The following is a 16,764-nucleotide window of genomic DNA, read 5'->3' on the forward strand; positions in this document are numbered from 1 at the left end:
GTGAAAGGCAGACTACCTAGCACACAGCTGCTGATATGTTGGTGACATCAGCCCTGTCTCAGCAACTTTCTGACCCAACACACACACACACCAAAATAACTTCATAATCGGTTTCCTCTCTCAGAAAATGCTCTCCAAATCCTGACCTTAGGCCTTACAACTGGGTCTCTATCAATAATTAAATGGTAATCTAAAAACCCATTTTAGTTGGGTCATCTTTCAGCACCATTGTCCCCGCTTCTCTTCTTCCTCCGTCTATTTTTTCCTCTTTCTGTAAGATCTAGTTAGAGATTCCATTAGCATGAGAAAGCAGGCTGGTAATTGTCTTCACCCTACTGAGTGATCCCTGGATAGAGGATTAGGCAGAGAGAAAGCCCTATTTCAACTCGGAGCACAGATGCTGCCCGCAGCCACGCACTCCAGATTAGATTAGACTGCAGAGGGACGAAACCAACTGGTAACTTCAAGCAACATTAAGCATAAAGCGTGGACAGGAGGTTAAAACCCAAACTTTTGTTCACCTTTCAGCACCAGCTGTGACCCCTTTTTTCCATTTTTTCTCTGCTTTTTGGAAATTTTCTTTTTAATCTACTAATATGCTTTTCTGTTGAAAATAGGGATTGGGGAAGGCAGCTTATAGTTTCTCTCGCTCTGATATACACAGAGTATTTAGAGCTGAATCTCCCTAAATCATCCCCCTGGGCCACCCTGTCTGTCACTAATCTGCCCGCCACCGCCCACTCATAAGGAGGTGTCACATTTCTGGCACTCCTCCATGGGATAAGCACTTCAAACACCAGAGCTTCTCCACTTGACCTTTCCACGGAGATGATCGATTAAGCCCATTGGATTTATTCCATAAACAGGCAACCATTACATCAAAAAGGCAAGGAATTTACCTCTGAGGCAAAACTTAAAATCCATATAAGCTTCATGAGGATTCCAATTTTTATTGGCTTCTTCAATCCATTTCTTGCAGCACATTAATAACCACAGAGCCTTTTCAGAGGCTGCTATGGTATGTGAATCAGTCCAGTTTTCTACCTGTAATTACTGGAGCAAATCACAATGACAAAAGAGTTAAATTCAGCTGCTATCTGTGTTCCATGAAACTGGTGGTGCAGAAAAACTGTCCAGTTCACCTCCCTGCCAGGGCAGTATAAAGTGAAGTCCAAAATGACTGAAAAGTCAGTCCTGAAAAGTTAAATGGCGCAAATACAGCTGCTTTGTTAAAAAACAGAACAGACACTGTGGAAAGTCAGACAGGGACGTCTTTACTCTGCTTCTCACCTGTTCAGGAAGCTCTGTGGGGTAAGCCAGGGAGAACCGAGGCCAGTAAAAGGTCTACTTCTCGCTTGCAGCATGAGCCATTAAGTTACAACACTGCAGGCTTCCTGTTTTCATGCTTGAACACCTTCTACATGCTTTCAGCAAGGACAAGAAACAATCTCGAGTGAAACAACAGGGAGGAGAAACCCAACAAGACAAAGGGTATTTCAACGACAGAGTGCTTTAAACCACAACAAATCACATGTCACTTCGGATCCCATTTGTGAAAGTTAAGACAGGAAATCTAAACCCAGTTTCACTTCAACAGAAAGAGGGGAGATCACCCTCTGAGGAGCTCGACTAGACTCCTCCTGTTCATGATCACAGTGGCCAGCGAGCTCTGCTTCAGCTCTGAGGGACTCCTGCTCTATGGTAATCATATCCTATTTGAATAATGAGGCAATACCGCCACTCCTGCTGCCCATTCTCCCTGCATCCTTGACTGGAGTCTTTGATAGACACTAATTCTAGCTCCATCTATAAAGCTCCTCTCATGCATTTTTAATAGAATCTATTACTTTAGGATTAAATTATAAAAGACTGTCCTCCTTAAATTTTTAATAGTTTGCATAATTGGTATCAGGGCCTGAATGCGAACCATAAAAACCCAGTTTGTACAGGACTGAGCTGCAGAGCAAGTCAGGCAAAACCACACAACACTGTTGCACATAAATGACACCAGTGGCAATATGACTATCACATACAGGCACACATCTGCACAAGCTCACGCACGCACATACGAGCACGGCCATTATAGCTTTGGTTTCACTGTCATGGGGAATAAGGTGGTGTGAGCTCTGAATGAAGGGGACAATAAGGTCAGGGAGCATGAGAGTTGCTTTTGGCTGCTGAGTCTCTAAAGGAGCCTGAGGCAGGAGGAGTCACCTGATGGAAACAGGAGACATGAACCAGGTGTCCACAGACACCTGCTGCCACTGATGTCAACCTGCGAGCACAACACTCACCAGGGCAAACAGCAAAAACTACTTAGCGGGTTTACAGCCTCCCTTTGTCCCCGCAGTCACTGATAACAGTGTTCAGTCAGCTTAAATGGAAATGTATTTCCCCCCTCTCTGTTCCTGGTTCCAGGCAGATCAGCCATGAGTTAAATGTCATCTGCACTCTCTCGCTCTCACTCTCTGCATCTTCCAGCTCGGCTCTTTCCAATAACAGACAGAGCATACAGGAGAGCAAATGTGTCTGAGGCATCTCCTTTAAACTAGAGCCCCCTTAGAAATCTATGCACGTCACCATCCCCCAAATTAGCACCGCAGGGACACCCTCCTCACCGCCCCCGCCTGCTGGCGGCAGCTCTTTGGCATATCTGTACCGGGGAAAATATTTCACACTGTATGAATTATTAAGTGCGGGGCCAGTGCTAAGCAGTGTGGAGATAGACCAGTTATTCACAGCTCTATTGGGACGGATGCGTTGGAAACCCGGGCCGCTCGCCTATCAGATCGTTTGTCACGAGCAATAGACAATTTACAATGAGAGAATTTTTCAATTTATTCATTCTGCTGTCACTGCAGTTTTCCACCTCCACTCATTTCACTCAACAACCCCTCCTCCTTTAACTCTGTCTCATCTGGTGAGGGGGCTCCATCCCCGAACCAGCCGCCTTCTTCTCGGTCTTATACTGTTGCTCACTTTTGCTGAGTCTTTTCTAAGCCCGAGGAGCAAGGTGGGGGTGAAACACGTGTACAAGGGACCTGAGGAGAGCGATTCTGCTACTTTAATCATCTTAACTGGGGTAAAGGTGTGTTGGGGACATCCTGTGACAGCTGAGGGGTTCAGGCCCCGGTGATGAAGCAGGCGGCTGTGGCTCTGTGATAAAGGAGACGTACAGAAAACCAGGGATGAAGGTGCTCAGTTGTGCCTCTTCAGAACTAAGCTCCTGGCAAGAGTCATATCCCCCATTAGATACAAACAAAAGAAAGAGTTAACTGAATTAAACTGCAGTTGACTTATTTACGCTGTTAAAAGCAGGTCAGGGCATAAGAAAGACAAAAGCTTATAGCAGCCTATATGCAGCTGTCTGGATCTGTACTGCAATAAAATAATGCATTTTCAAAAACAAAATCACCCCAACTGCAGGTTTTTTAGCTGATGGGAATTTTATTCCACAGAAAGAAAAGGATCCCAGAGGGCAGGATCCTGCTTATTTTCACTTAAGAGGAAATGCCAAATAACAACTCCCACGCAGATAGACAGAGGACCTCAGCACAAATGTCTGGCAGACTGCAATTTCAACATTAATTACTGAAGGTGAACCAGCTGTCAAAACAGCCACAGATTTCATTTTTGCTCACAAATACCTTCTGTTAAAGAGGACGAACCACAGAACAGACCAGCCTCAAAAGCAGCGCTCCACCGTCATTTCAAGAGAACTCAAATTCATGAGAGACAAAGCACAGATAATGTTTTCAAAGGTCCTTTATTTTCCTTTTCTAAGCTGAATATATAAGAGAAATAGAAAACGACATCAGCAGCTTTGTTGGTCTAAACGCTCAGTGAGAGCAGTTTGACCTGTAAAGCAGCCCAGAGTGTTTCTCTATCTATGATGTCCTTTGAAAGCCTGACGCAGACGGGTTGCACAGAATAGGTCTTGATGTGAAAGGCAGAGATGTTAGATAAATGTCCTCACAGCCAAGGCCTCTGCCCTCGTCCTGATGATGCATTCTTATACTCAAATACCCACTCCCCCTTTACACGCACACACACACAGAAACGCAGACTCGCAGTGCCAACAATCCCACTGAGGGCAGCATTTGTTTAGGGACAAGGTGACCCTGTTGCCTAGGGGCCTGTGAACAGGCACAATGAAGGCCTCTCATCCTGCACACACCCAGCCGGCTGTGTTGGGCTGTGATGGGTGGAGGGTGGGGTGTGAGAGGCATCACAACACCCTTCCACTGCAGTTTTAAAACCCTATTCAGGAAGCCCCCTGAGATAGCTCCATTCACACCCCACACAGACGGAGCAAAATCCCCGCTTGTAACCCAGAGTCACGCAGTCAACAGATGGAGCGGCTATTGAGTAAAGGATCGCGCCGGCAGAGGCGGCTCCCCATCCATCCCCGCTGGAAACAATGGGGCAGCAGGTCAAGAGTGCTGTCTCCAGGAGGAGGGTTCAGGGAGGAGGGGCGTGCTTTGACACAGTCGAGCTATGCGAGCACTTTGAAAAGCGGCGGAACTAAGAGAATCTTTTTTGGATGACAGGCGGGTGGGGAAGAGGAGGAGGCTCGTGGCTGCATGCGAGGCGCTCGGGCTGGTTGCCGGGGATCAGACTCAGGTGGAGGGGGATTGTGTGTGAATGTGGGACAGCAGTGTTTGTGTTTAACCTACAAACAAGAATAAAAAGACATCCCTGCACACACACACACACATTTGCACGTTCGGAGAACATACACAGACTGAGTTTAATGCACATTTCAAGGACCAACTGTGACAGACAAGCATGCGTCTTTGTGCAAATAAAAAAACTGCACATAAAGCACACGCAACTTCGTTGTTGATAAAAGCACACGCAACTTCGTTGTTGATAAAAGCACTAGAATGAGGCTACACAGACAGAAAGGAGAGGAAACCTTTACCACTGAGAAACAGCTGCACTGCCCTGAGGACATTTTTTTTCATGAAATACTAAAGTAGATACACTTAAAACTATTACAAAACTAGGCCACAATTCTTTCTAGTTTTTGAAGCACATAATTACTAAACAAATGCTTCATTTGAATGATTCCTCACTTTTCAGACTCTCAATATTCTCCCAGAAGCATCACATGAGATCAAAGGACAGTGCCAATGTTGTTAAATTGTTCAGGATTTGTTATTAAGGGATTGATTTGTGAGTTTTTAAAGTGGAGGAGCAACTGCGAGCCACAGGAAGGATAGCTATGAATAGTTACATGCTCAGTGGCTTACGTGTGTTTGTGCATGCACAGATGCGTGACCACACAGATGATCACAAAGCAGACATAGCTTGCTGTAGGGGAAAGTATATCCATTTCCATTGACCAGCAGTCTTGCTATCATGTGGCTCTGACCTGAGAGTCAATTAGTCATCTAGGTTGCCCTGCTTCACTGGGTTTCCATGGCCAGAAAGGAGACAAAGATATGAGGAAAGATACGCAGCGATCCCTTGACTTTAGTATCTTCATAAGGCATAAACATTCCTGCAACTGAGACGCCAAATAGTGCCGCCACATGTTCGTCATTCTTGAAAGGTTCAGTTTATAGGGCTATTTTGCACAGGAAGGCACTCATTACAAAGCAGAGGGTGTCAGGAGCATTGCAGCAATTCTCCATTAACAACCACTTGACAAGAAAGTACAGAGACTCAAAAAAGACTTCCTACCACTTGGGAAATGTTCACAAATCACACCTAATTAAACACAAAAGCCTAGTCCACGAAATCAGCGCAGAAAGCCTCTTTAAGATGGAGGTGAGAGAGTGTTTTCCTGGATTGTTAGAAACATGTTGCAAGGACAGCCTTATTTCACTCACATCTGAGTCTCCTTCAAACAGATTTCCATCTGAGTACAGTGGGACAAAGGCTCGAGCTGTTATTCTACCTTATAGGTCACATCACAATACATCAGTGGTTCGCCATTTCAGAATATGCTGCCGTTATGCTATTTGAGCCCACAACTGAAAAAAATTAAACCTATTCCAACCACACTGAAAGGGATCAATACAAAGAAAATGGCCATAAACACAACAGAGGCTTTTATTCAGAGCACCTTGATGCAGATGAAAGCACAGAATGCACCTGGAGGGCAAAGCTGAGACAACAGAGCCCACAGAGTTATCAAGTGGGTCCAGAGAGTGCTAGCTATACACAGACCTCAGCATCATCTAGCTCCACAGCAGCTATTAGATTTCTAATATTGTTGGTTTTAAGGAGGCTCGGCTTTCCTGCCACAATGAGACAGCTTCAGCCCCAGTTGCCCCCTTTTCCTCTCCAGTGTGGTCCCACTAGGTCCTCTTGGTTTTCTGCAAACAATACTGCTGGGCTGCGGCCCTTATTTAAAAGATTAATAGGATGCTGTCTTGGCAAAGAAGCAATCAGTGAGGTTTCTGTGACAGCAGAAAATGTGTGAAAACAAGGCAAAGAGGAGAGACCATTGTCACGGTTACCAACTGGCTGCCGCAGCTCAATTGAGATAGCTGTGGCTTTCAAGCCCAGCTGTCAATCACAGCAGCAAGCATCAATGGGGTAAATTTGAATGATAAAACGATAAGTCATGAGCAGGCGATTTTGCTGTCATCGGGACAGGGGCTGTTTGAGAGTAACTGAGATTTCACTGCAGCCATATGGAATTTGGTTTTGCATGGAGTTTGCTGGCTTCACCCCTCAATCATGACAGAATGTGTAATCACCAAATGTCTTCCTCTCAATCCCTGTTACAATTGGCAGCACAGTGCTGCCACTAGAGATGGGGGAACAAAATGGAAAGCTGACTAAAAGACAAGCTTTAAGTGACACTTAATTTGAGATACCCAGCCATTCTCTCAGCTCCAGTAAACAGGATCCATCAAACTTCGCCCACAGCCTGTATGACTCTGCAGCTGTCTGTGGGGAGAAGCACAGTACGCCTGAGAGGCCCTCAGTTATCAGGAGGTCTGATAAAGAAATCAAGCCCTTTAATAGTTCCTAAAAAACATCCAAGAAGCAGCACAGGAATGATTACAGCAGACAGATTTCATGTCATCCATGTCTACAGCAAGACAAGCCCATCAAAAAACACAGAGAGCTCAGCAGTCTAACGGTTAAATCCACGGCTCAACGACCAGTCGGGGTCCCTCGTTACATGTCATTTCCCTCTCTCCTTCCACATTTCCTCTCTGTATCTCAACTGCTATCACATGAAGGCAAATATTGCCCCAAAAAAATAATCTTTAAAAAAAAGCACGACAGAAGCTAATGACAGCCTCGGAGAAGATGACAGAGCGGAGAAAAACACAAGTGAGCCGGTGAAGGAGTGAGAGAAAAACACTAAACAGCTGCTTTCTCCCTTCTTCCCTTTGCTCATCCCAGGAGAGAGTCCCATGCGATCTCCCTGATCCTAGTTTGTGGCTGACAGAGGGGACCGCAGCTCTGTTCATCTCCCGAATCACATGGTTGTGCGCCCCCCCGCCGCCCGCCTCACCGTCGCTCTGCTGCCAGGAGGGAAAGATGGCAGGGAGGAGGGAGCAGGAGTGGGGGGCTACATCAAGGAGAGACTCTCCCAGTGGGTTCTCGTCAGTTCCAGGCCATTGCACCTTGCTCGCTGGGATTTTGTTTACACACACGTGCGCACACACACACCCATGCACTCATATCCACGCAGAGGCAGATGACTATTAATGGATACGATAATGTGTTGTGGTTATTTGGCTACACGATCACATGTTTTGTTTTTAGGAACTGTTGTGACAATATGAATCGCTTCAGTGACAGATCACTGGAAACCAACGACAGAAAATAAGAGTTTGATGCCTCGCAGGGCTTATTTAAGTGGCACAGGAGCAGATAACGTTCAATCAAAACCCAGCGATACGGTTGATGTGGTCAGTGGTAATGTGGAGCCAAAAGGCCTGACACACTTCCACAGTCCATGGGGACGAGCAGAGAACGGCAGGCTGCCCTTGTGCGCTCAGTCTCTACAGATGCTGCCTTGGAGAGCGGCTGACTGGCTGGCTGCGGTGACAGCTGGACAGCTGTTCCTATAGACGCAGCCACAGAAGCATGCCACAGAGATGGGGGAGCGGGATAGTGATGTATGTTTAGTTTATCTGTATGGAGTTCCCAGGACGTGCAAAGCTGTCAATTTTAGCAATGGTGCATGAGCCTGGATAAGGAAAGATGGCACTGAACAGGATACGGGGAGAGAGCACAGATGGGCAAATATCAGACACGGCTGATGTTTTTTAAAGAAGCTCCAATAACAAAACAGATTTTTTTTTTTTTTTTGAAAGCTGTAATTGTAATTTGTCAATCCAAAAAAACGAACAAATGCACCACCAACTGGCAACACAAGCGTGAGTCGAAACATTTAATTTGATCCACAAGGTCTGTTTGAGCAGCAGCGACTTTTTATCATCATAAACAAGTAAAAGTTTAATATGAACTTCACAGGGAATTTCAAATTAATTTTTTTTACTTCTTCATAAAAAGAGGCAAGGAAAAAAATCTATTTTCAAAAGCAGAGAGGATAATTGGCTGAGCATTAAAACGACTCTGGACTTTGTGCCAACATCAGTGGCTGCTGGTGATGAAAGGCAGTTTAAATTGGGGTCATGTTCAGATATTATACCTTTTTTCTGCCACTTACAAATACAGCTACCCGAATTTATCTAGACCTGCGAGAGGACAGTGCAGATAACAGTTTACAGAGCAGCATCCTTGCTGAGCGCGAAGACAGAAACTGCTGAAAAAGAGCTGAATTGTTGGAAAACACTCAGCAGTATTAAATGTTGTCACCTGCTGAATAAACACACTGCAAATCATGAGTTAAACAGCTTGGATTGATTCCAGTCACTTCTGCCAGAACTCGAATTTGTCGTAAGCAGGCCGGGCTATTCATTATGCCAAAAAAAGGTCAGCAATTTGTTCAACTCAATAAAAATGTTAATAAAACTAGGAGCTCACAAGAAGCAGCGCTCATAGCCTCTGGTCGCCCATCAAAAAACATGAATATATGAATGTGTGTGTTTGCGCCATGAATCTATTTGAGCACGATGTTGCAACTGCAGCATTACACAGGTCAAAGGGCATGTAGCAGCAGCTATCTAGCGGGAAATATAGCTTTGGCCTAGTCGTAATCCTGGTCAAACTCTAGCAGCAAAGTGGATATAAACACTTTCTGACTGTCACACACACACACAAGCACAATTCTGCTTCCTACAAAAGCGAGGCGTTGATAAGCACCGCCACACAAAAAAATCTCCAATTCCAGCACGCACCCTCATCCCACTCTGCTAAATAAATGAAAAGACCCATTATAATTACATATGAAATCTTTTAGAGGAAAAAAAGTGATTACTGAGGATGCAAGTCTAGAAAGTGGGTGGGGGTGGGTCATTGCTAAGCAACCAGTCATTATCCTCCAGAGTGGAGCGAGGTGACCGGCCATCCGTCTAACTCCGGTGGCTCGCCTGGCTCCTGTGCAAAAGAAGAAGAAGAAAAAAACCCTCCCTCCTTTCCTCCGCCACTCTTTCTCTCTCCCTCACTCCCTCGCTCTCTCCGCCGTCTCCCCGTCCGAATACAAACAGAGATAAAGAACGCTGCAATCGCTCTTGACACACAAATAGGTTAACACAATAAAGCCGGCTTTGCCTGGCTCACTCGAGGGAGGAAAGCAATTCCAGCAGCAGGCAGGAGGTAATAAAACAGGGCTACGAGTGTGTGTGTGTGTGTGTGTGTGTGTCTGTGAGTGTGTGTGTCCATACATGTCCTCATGTCAATGTTCCTATGTTTTTGTATGTGAGTGGAAGCAGGCACAGAGAAGCTCTTCGGCCTCAGGGCCTAATATCCCAAGGATTTTCAACCCTTTCTTGACACAAATAATAACATGGGAGAAAATGACGGAAATTCCAGTGCACTCCTCCATTTAGATTAAGGAAATGGTGGCTTTATATTAACCATACGCCTGACCTGCACTGGCCCTATACAAACATATAAACATTTCCCTGTGGGTCATACGCTGGCTCTCTTGTAAATGGTCTCCGGCTTGGTTTAAAATTCAACAAGTAAATTGAATGAGTTTTATCTGTGCAAGCCTCAGCTTACTCTCCCTGATGCGGCTGCCAGGCCTGGCAATAAATGATAAAAATCTCCAGAGTTTTATTAAATCGTGTTGCATTCACACTGAACTCAGGAAAATGGCGAGGTGGCTTCTGCAATTACAGTCCAGACCAGACAACATTGTTTTCTCCAGTCAGTGGAAATTTCATTACCTTACAGCAACCGCCTTAGAATCGGGTAATAGCCTCTTTTTGTCACAGACACAAACCGTCTGAGGGAGGTGTGACACCCCATAAGTGTTATCTATTTTCAACAATATGCATGGAGCCACTCACAGTCTGTATGCCGGTCAGCATAATGTGCAGCATTATTAGTGATATGGAGGAAGTGAATGGGCAAAATAGCAGTCAATAGCTAATTCCTGAAATGACTGTAGTGTAATCAAAAGCATTGAACCTTGATACATCCATGCAGCCGACGTATCTCTCCTCAGGCTACACATGCCCCTTTCTCCCACTTGTCAATAAACAGAGAGGGGCCCTGCCCATTTGCCTGTGGAAAGATTGAACTGTGAAGAAACCCCAATTAAGCTTCTGGGAAAGTTTCACGTTTGGGTCATACAGGACCGTCATTTGTACACGTCCATCAATTCCCCTGCTTTTACCCGCTGTTCCCTCAACCAGGTAATCAAACAGCACAGATGTAAAGCGGTGGCTATTGTCAACAGGGAATAAATTACCAAAGCATGAAGAGAAAACATCTTATCTGTCTGATGTATTTCCTGCTTCTGCAGAAAGCTACAAAGCCCAAGGGAGAGCAGTCAACCAAAATGCAGGGAGATGGAGATTAGCATGATGTGCAGTTCCTTGTTCCATTAAAGTTTGATCTTCCTCAATAGCCGAGGAGAATCAGATATCTCCCATTCAAGATTAAAGCCGACCAGCATAGAGGGAGAGATTAATCAGAGGCCTGCATGAGATAAAAACAGCCTAGCTTCTGGCATGGAAAACAGTGGCAATAAAGAGTTCAGCTGATAATGTGAAACATGGTGAGGCACAATAGCAAATCAAACAGCATGTACGGGCCTCCAAAACAAATCAAAGTGCCGACCAGACTGCGATACAGTGGCTGAAGAAGTACGGTAGAGGCTGATCTGATAGTAACCAAGGCCTTCATTTTATTACTGGTTAAGGTTGGAGAGGGCACGCTGAGGATTTTCCCATGTTGCTCTCTGTCGCCAGGCTCCCATTCCCTCTCCTCCTCTTCTCCTTGAGATCAATGGCGCTGTGGTGATTTCACAGCAGCCTGCACTGTCACCCAGAACAAATCAATGTGACCATGAGGAAGGCAAGAGCGGCATTGTTTTTAAGGAGAGCAAATTCGCTGTTGGAGAGCTTGTCAGATTTGCTTTATTCTCTTTCTTTCCCCAAGAACTCTTTGGAAGGAGCATGCCTCCCCTCACTTTTCAGCCTGGGTTATGGAGCAAACTATAAACTGCACAGCACTCAGGCCCTCCAAACTAGTGTACTCATTAACCGCATATAAACTGCACAGTTCCTGCTGACTATATTTTACATGTGCAGGAGCATTTTCAAAGAAGGAAAAAAAAAAAAAAGGACCGGCTGCCCCCTAACCTTTCCAAATGAAAGACTATACATTAACCTCAAGGCCTGGTGAGACGTGACTTCCACTCAGGCCGACAGGGGGTGAGAGGGGAGTAGAGGGAGGAGGTCGGGGGATCGCTGCTGTCCGTCATGCACTAAGTGGCTGCAGATAACCCTGATGAGGAGCTGCCAAGGTTTCATGAGGAGAGCAGTGGTCAGGTAAACCTTTGACTACAGTCAGACATACCTGGAAAATCATCAGTGGAGTGTTAGTCTCTAGCACTGCAGGAGAGCATGTATGCAATCACATAGTCAAAAAAAAAACGCACTTGAATTTAACCTCATGTCAGTAAATGTAAAGATGTTGTATCCATTTGTGCGATACAAATCTAATAAGAGGAATCTGGCATCATCTGTGTCACACCAGAGGAATTAAATATACGCTGCATGATTTAATCAATTTTCATAAGGTTGGAATCATAAACAGTCATTTCTCATAAAATGCTGAAACTTGGAAACCAGTCTTTGGCCAGGATAGAACCTGAATTATTGACAAGTTTGTGTCTTGAGTATTTGACCGTGACATGGTGGAACATCAACAGACTGGATAGAAAACGAGAGATGCTCATCTGACTCTGCCAGTAGAGTTAATAAGACTAGGGTTCAATCATTCTGTGCCAAAAGAGTAACAGTGACGGTGTGTAGTTTATCAGTAGCCACAAAACCAGGCAACAAGCAAAGCAGTAAGCGTTGCTTGGTGCTACCTGCAGATGCTGATGCCAAAATACACAGAACAGAACCATTCCGGCTAATTCTGCCCGTCTGATCCCATCAACTCCGCTGGAAAGTGAACATCGCTTTATACCTGTGTTCATTCACACTGGCTGGCTGAAGGGTGTGTTTGTTTCTCTACAGTCGTTTGCTTTTGTTTTATGTTCCTCTTTTCATGCTCCGTTGCCACATCTCCGGCACTGATGTGCGCGACAAATCTCGGCACAAGGACAACAGGCTTTATATCAAATCATGTAAAATTGCAAAGTACAAGAAAGGGCATGTCTCTTTTGTTTAGCGGCACATGAAAAGTGTTAAAACAAGGACAGTTATAGACTTTTCCTGATATGAAGCACTTTGATCAGGTACCTAATGAGCTGCTGTTGACATGACTTTGAGAGAGAAAAAAACGCTGCCGTTCCTTTAAGTGTCCGATGATATTTCCAGGTAGCTTTGTAGCTTTTCTATGATATCAGCTAATGTAGGAATTCTTGTATTTTCTTTTGACAGGAGACAAATACGTTTTCCTTTTTATTTTCATCTACAATATATCATTCTATAAATGGTGTCTGCGGACAGCAAATCTTTTTTTTAAAAAATCATTTCGTTTGTATGAAAAAAAAAAGCTGAACTTTCAGTAATAAATCCACACGGGGAATGCAGGCTTACAGGGGTTGATCTTGACTGACACACACACACACACACACACACACACACACACACACACACACACACACACACACACACACACACACAACACAACACAACACACACACACCACACACACACACACACACACACACACCACACACACACACCTCTATCTACTATTTTAGTCATCTTAAGTGCCAAAATGAGTTTTGCTGCCTCTGGGTAGGTGTTGAGACAATCAAACCATGCAGGGATTAAAAAGATTAATACACAGCACAGGAAATTAAACTTCAGCGACTTTAACGATATTCATGAGTGGAGCTCACTTATTCACTTCAGGCAGGGACTTTAATAAGCAAAGAATACAGTAAGGAACCCAAATGCTATCAATCAATCAAAGTGATATGCAATTTGAGTTGCAAATTGATAAAATGCCAGCCCTCTCTAAGCATATTACTTTTTTAATGTGTTACTAAAATATGTTCTCACCATCCAACTGTTGGCAGCTTAAATGAACGCAGCAGATTAGATTTTACTTCAGTAATTTAGGTGTTCTTAATTTCATCAGTGAGCAAAGACGAGAGGAAGAAATTTGCTGGTGTGATGAGCATTTGGATGACACTGTACAAGAAGTTTCAAAGCATCTTTTTTTTTGGTGGAATGAGAGCAGAGATCGAGACGGTGAAAGTGAAAGGTGTGAAATGTGAGTAAAGTCTTGCAGCAGCGGTCCAGTGTTACAAACATAAAAAAAAATAAAGAAGATCTAACAGCAAGGCAAAGAAAAAAAATAAATTAGAAGGCAAAACAAGAACTACAAACTCCAAAAGGTAATTCAGTGACCTAGATATTAAAGCTTTTCTGCCATTCTGCTCTCCCCTGCCTTGTCCAACCATCATGTTGAGTTAAGGCAAGCATTATGCTGGGAAGACTATTTGTTTAGGTGAGGAGCAGCCACAGAGCTAATATGAGCACAATTTGCTCAGCAGGTCATAGGCGCAGAGTGGAGGAAGTAAATGAGGCAGTTCTGCCCCCTCGGGTGCAGCTCTTGCCTCATACATCACTGGATGTTTTATTCAATACAGCCAGGAAGGCTCTATGGCAGGTGCCCTGACTGTGGGGCGCCTGCCCTGCTGTAGGGCCCATATTACATTCTGTGAGCTGCCTATCTGCGGGGCTGCTGGAGGAGAGAATGACTGGAGCCAGTGAGGGAGATAAATTTGAGGATGCTTGTAGTCTAATGATAAAACATACTGTGTGCAGCTTCTTCCCCCCATTGCACAGTCAGCATAATGTGGAGGCTCATTTATGTGCAATGTGAGCAATGAGGCTAAATATTGCAAAGCAAACCTCAGCAACCCGTGAGGCTCAAAGTTCACAGCCTAAACTTTTACCAGCAGCACACTCAAAATAAAACAGGGATTTTTAAATTATAACGTGCACGGTCATTAGACTCTTCTGGCTGCCTTTGGAGGCTGCAGAGGACACATTTGCTGGAGAATTCACAGGACAATGACAAATTGTTTCCAGAGCTCAATGCAGCAGAGAGCAGTGACCATGTCAGCGAGCATAAAGTGAAAAGTTTTACAGTGTTACGCACACATCTCCATGGATTTATGAGTTCCTCGATAAAAGCCTGTCACACTATACAGGCACACTATAAAAAAGATTGTATATCATTAACACTCGAGGTGAAAAATCACTAATTGCAGCAGACACTATAGTCACCCTCCCCACACGCAGTGACGCACGGGGGCGTACAGATGAGAAATTCGCACCTTTTGCTCTGAGCCGCAACTCCTCTAGTGCCATATCTCCAGTCTGTGGAGCCTGCGGTGCATCGCCCTCCACAATACACTTAATTGCTACCATACTGAAAAGACCAGTATTACACATCAAAGCAATTCCTAAAGCCATTCGGCTCTCTAACAAGTCGATTTTTACAACGCTTCCTTTATTGTGGGTCACGCATGGAAGCAGCGGTTTAAACCCGACACATCGCTCTGTGAGCAGCATCCCCGCAAACAGGGGCATTTTACAAACATTCATTATTGTCCTGTCCTTCCTGTTTTCCATCCACAAACACAAACTACGCTGATGGTTGACCCGAAACATTCAGAATCAGCGAGAGCCAGAGAAGCAGAAATGTGAGATATATTTACCATAAATTGCTCCGTACTGCAGACTAGAACTCCATGCAGATTGAAGCATTCACTGAGCAATCTGCCTCATACTTCTGTGGTCCAAATTAAAAGGATTCATTCTGTTCCCCCCAAATCCAGCTGCTGCTTTGTCGATGTCAAATGTTGATTAAGTTTATCCTCGTCTTCCGATGGTATGCAAATACACCGGTAACCCTGCAAATTAGATTCCACACTCTAGCCTCTAGCATGCAAAGTTAATAAGCTTTGCCTTTTTTCTCGACTCGGTTGCCAATTTTTTTCTTCTTTTATTTTCGTCGAGGGCAAAAGCGCAGGTCGGCAATTTCAGGAGCGTCCTCCGTAGGATTGCGCACCAAGTGCGCTTCGGGTTTTCACCGTTAGCCTCCGAAACAAAGTGAGCGGTCCTGGCGGCTCTGCTTCTCGCTTGAAGATATCTCCAGATAACAGAACTCTTAATGGAAAGATGGGTGGTTGATCGGCTACGCAGTATTCCAAAATCCCCCGCTGTTACGCACGGGTTTAAAGTGGTCCGCCTGCTCACTACAGACGACCTGCCGAGAGATGTATCATGCAAATGTTAGTAATATTATCTAGGCAATATTGTGTGAAGGTCCCCTGAAAAAAAATCAAGGCTGGGCCAAAGTAGCTGCCTGAAAATATCCTAAACTGATGCGATGCGATGTAAAATCCCGGTGAGCAGGCTCTGCTCCGTCCGTCACTTTCTCCGTGGTGTCGGCAGCCTCTCTCAGATGTCTTGCCTCCCGATTCAGACTCAGATTTCCAGCTGAGGTTGTGGACTAACCTCGACAGCGAAGCTCCGACAAGCTCTCTTTGTATATTCACCAAATAAGAAAAGGTTACGTCTGAATAAAGAGCTAGCTGCTTCGGGCAGCTCCGGGATGCGGTCCTGCCCTTCTGCCGAGCTGCCGAGACTGACAATAACCCGGAACGCTGCAGACTGTCAGGCGGCTCAGACCGCCCACCGACCAATCAGTGCACTCAGGGAATAGAAACATTCCCACGGGCTGGCCAATCATCGGTAATTGAGGACTGTTACCATAGAGATGCTCGGCGTCTCAGCGTCTGAAACCACGTTGTTTATTCGCAGAATAAGAAAAAGACGTTTGATTTAAATCGGCATGGCAGAACGCAGATTGGGATCTTTAGTCACCTTTTTATCCATTACAATTTTTCTTCTTCTTCCAAAGGTCAAAGTGCTGTGATGGGCTCAAACCTGCGGGAATCTCAGGAGTGCCCTTGAGCAAGACACAGAATCACTTCATGCTGCAGGAAAGCTGCCGTGTAGCTGCTCTGCAGGGAGACATAAAGCATTATTATGCAACCTGAATAAAATTAAGTGCGATTAGTGCGCCAAATGAATCTACTGTTTATGAATTGGTGACTTGAAAATGCTATTAACTTAATTGCTTTGATATTCCTATAGGACAAATATTGCGTACAGATAATAAACCTGGCAATAATCAGTCTATAATATCAAAGCTCAGAGACACTGAGCTTAT

The 16,764-nt window shown here is 44.8% G+C and overlaps 1 protein-coding gene across 1 annotated transcript in view; it reads right to left on the reverse strand.

Moving 5' to 3' along the window:
• The window catches only part of fam222aa (family with sequence similarity 222 member Aa), a 48,090-nt gene extending 31,903 nt beyond the window's left edge, over positions 1-16,187 (reverse strand). Inside the window, exon 1 of the mRNA XM_022198393.2 lies at positions 15,245-16,187. The gene's annotated coding sequence lies outside the window, so the exon portion shown is untranslated. The remainder of the gene's footprint in view (positions 1-15,244) is intronic.
• Between the last annotated feature and the right edge of the window lie 577 nt (positions 16,188-16,764).

Source organism: Acanthochromis polyacanthus, chromosome 7 (assembly GCF_021347895.1).
Source record: "Acanthochromis polyacanthus isolate Apoly-LR-REF ecotype Palm Island chromosome 7, KAUST_Apoly_ChrSc, whole genome shotgun sequence".
Lineage (NCBI taxonomy): Eukaryota > Metazoa > Chordata > Actinopteri > Pomacentridae > Acanthochromis > Acanthochromis polyacanthus.